Source organism: Mastomys coucha, unplaced genomic scaffold (genome assembly GCF_008632895.1).
Source record: "Mastomys coucha isolate ucsf_1 unplaced genomic scaffold, UCSF_Mcou_1 pScaffold7, whole genome shotgun sequence".
NCBI classification, from domain to species: domain Eukaryota; kingdom Metazoa; phylum Chordata; class Mammalia; order Rodentia; family Muridae; genus Mastomys; species Mastomys coucha.
The window spans coordinates 6,864,324-6,874,926 of record NW_022196913.1 but is presented as its reverse complement, the minus strand read 5'-3'; positions in this window follow the sequence as shown (position 1 = coordinate 6,874,926).

Below are 10,603 nucleotides of genomic sequence, written 5' to 3'. Positions count from 1 at the left end.
CATCAGCCTTCCTTCATTCTTTCACAACAAAAACTGGATTCTTAAAATTATTGGTAGCAAGGGAACTATTGTCTGACTTAGACAAACCCAAAGCAAAAGTGAGAAGAAACAGTACATTTTAAAGAAAGAATCAGTACAGGGTTTGTCAAAGCGTCAGAACGTCAAGTGACCAGAATCAGGTAAGGGTAGAGCCATATAGAGCCAAAAAGAAAAAAGGAAAAAAAAAAAAGAAAAGAAAAAGAGAAAGAGAAACACCCAAACGGACCATTAATCATGCTGTACCTACGCCAACCTGCTAATCAGAAAGACAAAAGAGTGCTAAAATGTTAAGACGCTATAGAAATGCCGCCGAATACAGAACATGAAAGCAAATATGCCAGATTCCCTAACGTCCTGGTACCTGATCTGATGGAGCCACCAGTGCTTTGCCTGAGGTAAATGGAGACGCTGGCAGGGCAGTCTGTCACAGGCTTCTAAATAGACTTCTGTGAAAAACCTCAGTTGGCTATCTCCTGGGATCAGCGTGGCATTTAGTTGCCGGCTGGCCCCAATAAGTTCCAGCCACCCCTGCCGCAAACCCCCCACTGTTATGGAAAGCACCACGTGACCTCCAAGGTCCACCCCTGGGTCTCTGTTTTCAAGGTCTTTCCTGAAAGTTGGCCATGTAGATAACCTGGTTTCCATGCTATTTACTGCCTGGGACCGAGGAAGGGTTGAGCCCGGCCCCTCTGGGATGTGGACTGTGGTTCCAGGGAGTCTAGGAAGTCAAATTTGATGCTTTCAGGACTCGGCTGCCCCATACAATGAATCAAACTGGAGTTTTCTCTGAGAATCCAAAAGCAAACTGAATTACAATAGCTCTTTCTTTGTACATGTACACACACACACACACACACACACACACCCTTTCCTAAAATGAACCTAAAACAGATTTTATCCTGTGATTTGTACAAGGAGAAATTTTTCTATGCTAAGAGTAAATTATTTTTAATATTCTTTTTATTAACCCAAACATTTCATCCCCAGGAACCTTCATTTGTGGCAAGTCTGGTTAACTTCGGAAGTCCTGGATCATTTCTTCCATCAAAATGGCTTGTCTGCAGGTTAGAGAAAATTATGAGCACCCTTCCGTCCTCCCAAGCGTCTGAACAAAGACGAAATTCAAATGATATTTGTGGTAGGAAAAAACGACTGACTTCTTTAAATTAAAAAGAAGGAGAAAAGAGTGTTACAGATCCCAGGGACTAATACTGCAGCAGCAGCAAGTCCAATTGCTTTGGTCACTGCACTGATGCTGACTCAACTGTGCTGTGAAGTTTACATTGTGGGTGAGTTCTGAACGGAGGAGCATATCTATGAAACTTTGAAGTACTTCCACGGTGGCACACACCTTTAATCCCAGCACTCAGGAGGCAGAGGCAAGCAGGTCTCGGAGTTTGAGGCCAACCTGGTCTACAGAGCACATTCCAGGACACTCAGGGCTACACACACACACAAGCCATTCCACAAAACCAAAATAAATGTAATCTCAATATCCCTCTCTCCCTCCCTCCTTTTTTTTTTTTTTTCTGAAACCAGAAAAGAAAACCCAGGCTAGCCTCAAATGTGAAATGCAAGCTGCCCTTTGAGTATATCACAGGTGTGCACTACTGTGTAAAAATAAGTATCTAGGGCTGGTGTGGTGATAAGGTTTAATTGTCAATTTGGCACAGCCTAGATTCAAGAAAACATCAGGGGAGGATTGTCTAAATTAGGTTGGCCAATGAGCATGTCTGTGAAGGGGGCTGTCTCAAAAGTAATTTTTTTGTTTTAGAACTTTTATTTTTATTTTATGTATAAGACTACACTGTAAGGTCGGGTGGTGGCGGTGCACGCCTTTGATCCCAGCACTCGGGAGGCAGAGGCAGGTGGACTTCTGGGGTTTCTGAGTTCGAGGCCAGCCTGCTCTATACAGTGAGTTCTAGAACAGCTAAGGCTATAACAGAAAAAATCCTGTCTGGAAAAACAAAACAAAACAAAACAAACAAAACAAAACAAAACAAAAGACTACCCTGTGCTGTCTTCAGACTCGCCAGAAGAGGGCATTACAGATGGTTGTGAGCTATCATGTGGTTGCTGAGAATTGAACTTGGGACCTCTGGAAGAGCAGTTGGTGCTCTTAACCACTGAGCCATACTAGCCCAAAAGTTAATTAACATGAGAAGACCTCACCCACTAGGCAGCAACACACCTTAGGAGAAGGGTCCTGAACTGTAAACACAAATAAGCAATCGAGGGCCATACAATTCTAACCCCGCCCCACCCCCAATCACACACCTCACCCCTGACTGTGGATGCAATGGGACCAGCTGATTCACTCCCCTGCAGCCTCAGCTTCGATTCTGCGATGGACTGCAAACGGAAACTATAAGCTAATTTAAAGTCTTTCTTCCCTTTGTGGTGCACCTTGCCTTGAGGATAGTTTATCACAGCAGCACAGATGAGGCTTGGGAGATGACTCAGCTGCTGAAGGGCAGTATGAGGACCGAGCTCCACCTCCAGACCAGGCGGCCTGTGCTTGTAGTCTCAGCAGTGGGGAGCCAGATGAGGTGAGGCCTAGGGCTCCTTGGCCAACTTGTCTAGTTTAATCACCCCAGGCTGGTGAAATACCTCAAAATCAAGGCCGGTGAAGTGCTAATGAAGGTGGCCCAGTAGGTAAAGGTGCTTTCTACTTAGATGGATGTCCTGAGAATGTCCTTCAGCACAGACCTACAGGATGGAAGGAGAAACCAACTTCACAAAATGTCCCCTGACTTCCAAATGCAGGCACTGTAGCATGAGCCTGCATGTACCAGCTACCCACACATGCACACACACAGACATGGACACACACACACACACAAATACATTTAACAGTGGGTTTGGACTAAGACTTTGCAGCTGACAGTGTGTTATAAAGAAAAGCATCTCTGGCCGCTGAGTTATGTTGCAAGTGTTAATAAACAGTGGGGTCTAAAGATACAGGTCAGAAGTACAGCACTTATGTAAACCAGCAGGTCAAACCCCCAGCACCGAAAAACAAAACAGAATAACCCAGCTGAGTGTGTTGTCCTCAGAGTCTCATTGCTAATGGCTGCCTACCCAGTCAGTCCTCTGAAGGCTCCTCTGGGAGACCCCGAGCCTCAGACTTGAATGCACCTCAGCTGATGAGAGTGTAGCACATTCTGGAAAAGTTTGGAGGGTCAGGCCAACTCAGAATTTCCACTAATGGATTAAAATTACTTAGATGTTGATATACCGTGACACACGTACAATCACACTAAGAAAAAAGCCTTCCTCTTCATTCAAAAGAGTGAAAAATGTAGACCCGTTTCTAGCCCTTTAAATAAAGTTCCTCTTCTTGGGATTATTTATCTTGGTTAGTGGTGGCCATCAGTCATGAAAAGTTAACAAAGGCCTATTGGGTTTATCTACAGGCAGGGAAACAAGCATACCTTGCTCTTCCGTTATCTTCATGTTAACAAAGGCCTATCAGGATGTTCGAAGCATCAGCGTTTACTGCCCAGTGGCCCTTTATCAGGATTATACATAGAGAGCCCATCAATTAGTGAGAAGGTTTGTAGATACCTGCCATATATTCATGAGAGAGAATTCCCTCTGCTCTTTCCCCTTCTCATCACACACAGATTCCAGTTCTCTGTGAGATATCCTGCTTAACTTCTGGGCTTTAGCACATCTTTGTTGCACTAGTTAAATATCAGACAATATTAGGTTTGAGTGACATGGTGGCTTTGCGACAAAGCTGATGAACAGAGCTGTTCTTCCTAGCACTTCCATGACCATGTAGGACCAAGAGTCTGCACAGAAATCTTGAAAATACACGGAGAGCCTGCTGTGGTGGTATGCACCTATAATCCCAGCACTTTTGAGGCTGAGGAACAAGGACTACAAATTCAAGGATAGCTTGGGATAATTCCAGACTAGCCTGAGCTAAGTACTGAGACCCTATTCTCCGTGATAAAAAATCAAAACAAACTTTTAAAAATGCATGGTGAAAAGCCAGTTTTGTTGTGTATGTTGCTTTTACCTAACTCTCTTGAAAAACATTGTCACACACACTTATTTGATGAAATATAAAATATTGATGTAAATACTTTCATTCTAAGTGTATATATGGACACGGGCAGAGGGGGGTTTAGCCAACAGAATGGCATCTAGAATCTCAACATAATGTACCTGTACATAAAGCCACTCTTGGGGCTGCAGAGATGGCTCAGCAGTTAAGAGCACTGACTGCTCTTCCAGAGGTCCAGAGTTCAACTCCCAGCAACCACATGGTGGCTCACAACCATCTGTAATGGGATCTGATGCCCTCTTCTGGTGTGTCTGAAGACAGCTACAGTGTGTGTGCTCACACATATAAAATAAATAAAAATAAATCTTTAAAAAAAAAAGCCACTGCTGGTCCCCAAAGGCTCACAGAATAAAGCCACCTCTCTTAACTAAAGAAACACTTCACTGTGACATGGACCCACTGCTTTTACATGTCCTCCTGCTCAGGGCACATCACATTTTACAAGGTTGGTTGAATTATCCATGCCCTTCCCAATCCTATTCCACCAAGCCTGCCTGCCTGCCTGCTTGCCTGTCTGTCTGTCTGTCTGTCTGTCTGTCTGTCTGTCTGTCTGTCTGTCTGTCTGTTTTCATCTGAAACTCTCTTGCTCTTGACACCATCCAGAACTCTGGGTCATCCTCTGAGAGTCACAGCAGGCTGGCCCCATTATTAGAGTTGGAAAATATCTCTGACCTTGATTCTGGATTTCCACTCCATCAGACCAAAGTTTCAAATAGTTCCTCTTTTTGTCTTCCTTCCATTCCTCCTCTCTTCTTCTCTTCTGAGACAGGCTATGTAGTACAGGACTTGTAGTCCAGGCTGCCCTTGAACCTTGAGCTTCAGATTGTTACCTTCCCAGTACTGGGATTATAGTCATGCACACCACCTTGGTTTTATGCTGTTTGAGTCGAAGCTAGGACCTTGGCATGGCAGGCCAACACTCTGCTGACTAAGCCACACCTCCAGTCTCACATATATATCCTCACTATATCTAGAACGAGCTATCTGCTTGTTTTTCTCCATGCTGTACTTGTGAGCATCTTAAGTAGATAGGAAGTTCATTGCCAGCCTTACAGATTATCAGGATTCCCATTCAGAAAGGACTGATGAATGAATGGATATTAACACACTTAACTCCATTGACACACTTTAGCATAGGATGAGGTTTACGAAAGGGAAACCTAAGGAGAACAGGCAGAAGCAAGAATAGGCATCATGGCCAGTAGGACTCATCACTGATAAAAACACAATAATGTGGATGGACGATGGCTCAGTGGTTAAGAGCAACTTAACCACTGTAACTACTGGTCCAGGGCAACTGACACTCTCACACAGACGTACATGCAGGCAAAATGTGAGTGCACATAAAAGATAAATAGAGAGATAATAGATAGATAGATAGATAGATAGATAGATAGATAGATAGATAGATAGATGATGTGTAGATAGATGATGGATAAATGGTAGATAGATAGATGGTGGATAGATAGATAGAAGATAGAGATAGATAGATAGATAGATAGATAGATAGATAGATAGATAGATAGGCAGACCACAGTGTACCTTAGCTGATGTTCTGCGGTATTTAACAAGCTAATGGTTAGTTAACAGTAGATTCAAGAATGATGCTGCCAGATCCTTTGGTACATGGGTCGAAAATTACAGTGAAAGGCAGATTTGGTCTTAGGGGAGAATTCCTTCAGTTCCATCTCCTCCAGGGTCACTCATTAAATGAGTGTGTAACCCATGGTACCTAAACCACAAGGACAAACTGAGACCCAAAGAGAATAGTTAAAAAAAAAAAAAAAAAGTCTGGCCTGAGACCAGAGAGATGGCTCAGTGTTCAGTGGTTAGATCCGACCTCAGTTCCTAGAACACATGGTGGCCCACAACAGTCTGAAACTCCAGTTCAGTTATCCCCAAGCTTTCTAAAACCATGGCCCTCTATCAGTTTCCTCATGCTGTGGTGACCTCAACCATAAAATTATTTTCAGTGCCACTTTTTTTTTTTTGGTTTTTCAAGACAGGGTGGCTGTCCTGGAACTCACTCTGTAGACCAGGCTGGCCTCAAACTCAGAAATCTGCCTGCCTCTACCTCCCAAGTGCTGGGATTAAAGGCGTGCGCCACCACTGCCCGGCCTCAGTGCCGCTTCTTAACTGCAATCCTGTTCCTTCGATGGGTACTAATGTGAATATCTGTATTTACCAATGGTCTTAGGTGACCCCTGTGCAAGGGTCACTTGGCCCCTCCACAGGTTGAGACCCACAGGTTGAGAACTGCTGCTCCAGTCCCACAGGATCTTAAGGACCAGTCTAACTAGTGTCTGGGGTTCATTTTCCTTTGCTTTGCTTGTGTATGAACACAGCTCTTACCTTGTGAGCCCTAGGTAGTCCCAAACCGTCCTTGAGTTCACAGCAATCCCCCTGCCTCTGCCTCTTGAGGCCCATCACTACTTTCACCTCCGCTGACAAGCCTGCTTCCAAGGGTATGTGGAACACTTCCTAAGTCTCCTTAACTGGATAGCCTTTCTCCAATGGTCACTCGCCCAGACCCAGGTCTCTGTCCCATCCTGGTCTCAGGGACCTGGGACATTGCTTGGAGTCTCTAAACCTTTCCGTTGGGAGAGAGATTTTTTTTCTGCTCCTCCAGTGCTTCACTTCCTGCCCAGAGCCTCTTCCTGGAACTTGGAATTTCAGAGAGCAGCTTTACCAGCTATGAACACTCAGCTTGCCATTTCAGTTAGAGCAGCAGTCTCCTCACCCCTACCTCAATTCCCTGTTTGCTTCCTGACCTGCACCTGCTTTGGGAAACTGGAGGCCAGCCTCCCAAGATGTGTTTGCATGCCCCTTGCCTTTTGTATTATTGTACTAGGAAGGAATGTAGAGACAGACCCCTGACCCAAGGGAAATGCCACCCCCTTTTTGTCCTGGAACACCTCTTCTTCAGAGACTGGGAGTCTCTAAAGATCTGTGCCAAGGGAGTTTCTGTTTTTGTTGTTGTTGTTGTTGTTTTCGAGACAGGGTTTCTCTGTGTAGCCCTGGCTGTTCTGGAACTCACTCTGTAGTCAAGGCTGGCCTTGAACTCAGAAATCCACCTGCCTCTGCCTCCCAAGTGCTGGGATTAAAGGCATGCGCCAGCACCGCCCCGGCCAAGGGAGTTTCTGACATGCAGGGTTTTGTTTTGTTTTTTAAATCTCCAGAGCAAATATACCCCAGTGTGGAGCAGTTCAACTTGTAGAGTAAAAATGGCTTGGGACTAATAGAAACCCAGGGTTAGGGGAAGGATGTTGTCCCCTGAGAGGTTTAGAGTAACTTCTGCCCATCACTTAGGAATCTGGACCACTTCTTCAAACCACCCTGCCCAGTGGCTATGTTTGATGTAGTACAATCTACCCTGGGAGACCTGGTTCTGTCTTGAGGATCTCAAAAAGAGGTCATTTGGGACATTCTTCTGATTGTTGAACAACACAAGCACAGAGCACAGCAGGGGCTGCAGTGGTCTTTTTAGGAGAGAAAAGGGGGTATGTGAGGAGGGAGAGGCGCTGGGAATCAGGGGGAGTTCATTGAGAATGAAGGGGCTGGAGCATGCACTAGGGTCCTAGTGGATCTGTCTCTTTTCTTCCTTTAGTCAAATAAAAGGAGCTTGGTGTGGAAAGAAGAAAAGGGAGAAGGACCCGAGAGAAGGAGCTAGCAGGCACTGGGTGGTTGGGCGAGGGGGGGGGTTGGGGGGGCACCGATGATGACAAGGACGATGAGGAAGACACCTACCTCTATAGTCAGTGACTTCACAGCAGCAGGTCAGACTTTGGTGGCCTCACAGACTGAGAATAGAAATGTTAGTGTTTCCTGCAATGTAGACTCTCCTGTGATGTCCTTGGGCAGTCAAGGTATCTAGAGATGCTCTCATTCCTTATATTCCACTAACCCACTAAAGCTATTTAGAGAAGCCTGAACCAAACTGCTGAAGAAAGATAACCCAAGAAACTGCACTCTGGCCAAGCCTGAGCAGGAAACATAAGGCCCAGGATTCCTGGCAGGTGGCTTTCTCTGGAGCTCCAGTACCAGGCCAAGAGGCACCACTAAACCATCAAGGAGAGTCTCCCAAGAGGGGGAGGTTGAGTGTGTGTGTGTGTGTGTGTGTGTGTGTGTGTGTGTGTGTGTGTTAGGTGGGGAAGGTGGTACTGAGAAAATGGCGTGAACCTGGTCTTCAAAGAAGAAGTGCAGGTGGCTTGAGAAGCCAAGTTCCATCTTATCTTGAAGCCAACCCCATGGCCCCATGTAAGGAGGCCTTTTTTGCTGGTGCCAAGGGCAAGGGGACAGTGGCCTAGACCTCTGTCTGTGTTGCTGTGCAAATGAGCCCCTGTGTGGGCTCCTCCACTCCAGAGCAGTTGTTACCAATACAGAACAGGACACGATACCACCCCCTCCCCACAAGTACAAACTAGTTTCTGTGTTTGGGTAAAAAAGAGAGAATAAAAGTTTAATAAACGTGTGCTGTGTCGTGGATGACTTTGTGGCGACCTCTGTTGCAAATGGCCTATGCATGCGGAATAATGGCCTCCTTGCAGAGAGGGAAATAGCTTAGTGCTATCATCGTTGCCTCGGTAACCATCAGAGTCCCCATCTAGCAAGAGAGAAATGAGTTATGAAAAGGCTTGAGTGAAGAAGGGATTAACACATGATCCCAGGGACAGTATGTCAATCAAAATCAACTGAGAAATTACACTCTCTATTTGAGAATTTCTACGGTACCCAAACAGTAGTGAGGTTAGCATTCTCTCTCTCTCTCTCTCCCTCCCTCCCTTCTTCCCTCCTTTTCTCTCTCTCTCCCCTCAGACCTCTTTTTTCAATTTAAGGAGAGGATCATAATAATTCTTCATGATTATCATTGATAATTATGCTGAGGAAGGGAAAAGCTTATCAAAAGGAGTTAAGACAGGTGCCCACCCACTCAATCCTTCCACACCTGGCCACCCTGGTTTCTGTCCGTCCTTCCTTCTTGCTTCCTTTGGAAACCCCATTCCATAGTTAGTCGCCCCTGGACTGAGAGATGGGAGCCCAAATCTGGCCTTCACTGCTGCCCTTCCAAACAGTGCACTGGGCCTAAGGAGCATGAGGTGGAGGCCCAGCAGAGCTTCCCAAGTCTGCCCTAGGAATACAGAGGCAATCTAGGCAAGGCTAGCTGGTTCCTACCTAGACTACCGGGCTTTCTGTTCTCTCCTGGGGGGTTGAGAGGGGAAGAACACCCGCCCCTCAGCCTGTGAGACCTACTCTCTGGGCAGGAACACACACGCCCACCCACGCTGCTTCTCACACACGTGACACCCAGGTCTCAACACAGATAAGCTCTGCAGAGCTAAGGAGCAGGCTTGGTGAAAAACGGGGGGTGGGGGGCTCAACTGAGGGCCCTGTCCTGCCTCTACCACTAGTCCATTTTGCCGCTTGAATTGGGAATTAAAACACTCAATCTGTTGCACTCTCGCTCCTCCCCAAAGAGGATTTTTTTTTCCCAAAGCACTTGAAAGACCAAAGGCAGAACCTGGATGGGCTAGAATTTGTTAGCTGGTGATACCGCAGTAATCCCTAGCTCAGGGCTACAGATCCGGCTGAGGTGGGATGGGGACATTTGGGGGAGTGGACTCATGCTTCTGAGAATCTGTCTTGTCAGGGACTGTATGTAGTCTAGGTAGGTTGTAGTGGGACTATGCTTGCTCAAGTGTCTCCGAATGTGGAGAGGGACAATAGTCAGTCACACACCACTCCCCATTTCTTTTCGAGCCACCTAGGCCGCCTGAGTAGCCTTGGCCATCATCTTGTATAATCCCTTCAGTTAACGTAAGGGGAAACTGAGACCTGGAGATGATATGGGTTTAAAAGCCAGGGTTGTCGTGAGAGCCCAGGTTTCAGAACCTAAGTTCAGGAAGTTGGTCCTATTTAAAAGAAAAACAACTTGTAAGGGAACTTTTGTCTGAGAGCTTTAACCTTAGTCTGTGAAGAGCTTACGAAATATGAGACGAGGCCAGGCTCAGGAGAAGGCTGGCTCCTTCCGCAGCCCTGCTCTCTCTGGGCCGTCGTCTCAGTGAGTGCTTCCCACCATCCCTCTAGGCGGGCACGTGTGCCCATCCACCCATCCATCCGTGAGCCTTTCCCTCCCCTGCAGAGTCGCACACAAATTTCCAGCCCTGAGCGTCCCGTGGTTAACTAAATCGCCTTGGCCTGGGAGCTATTTGATATTTGCCTCTTTGACACTCATTTAGGAGCTCGCAGCGGTAACGCAGACATTGGACAAGTCCAGCCTGAAACCGAAGCCTTATGAAAAAAGGAGATGGGGAAAACCTGATAGCTGGAAACTCGTTTTCTCCAAAGGCTTTCGGGACATTTTAGCCCAGCTCCAGGTCCGCGGAGCGCCAGGGCGCCGCCAGTGCGGGTGTAAATGTTAAATGTTAGCTATTTGTTCCGATGATTGCCATGAAAATCGACTCTTTCTTGTCTTCTTTTTCGCCCCCTCCC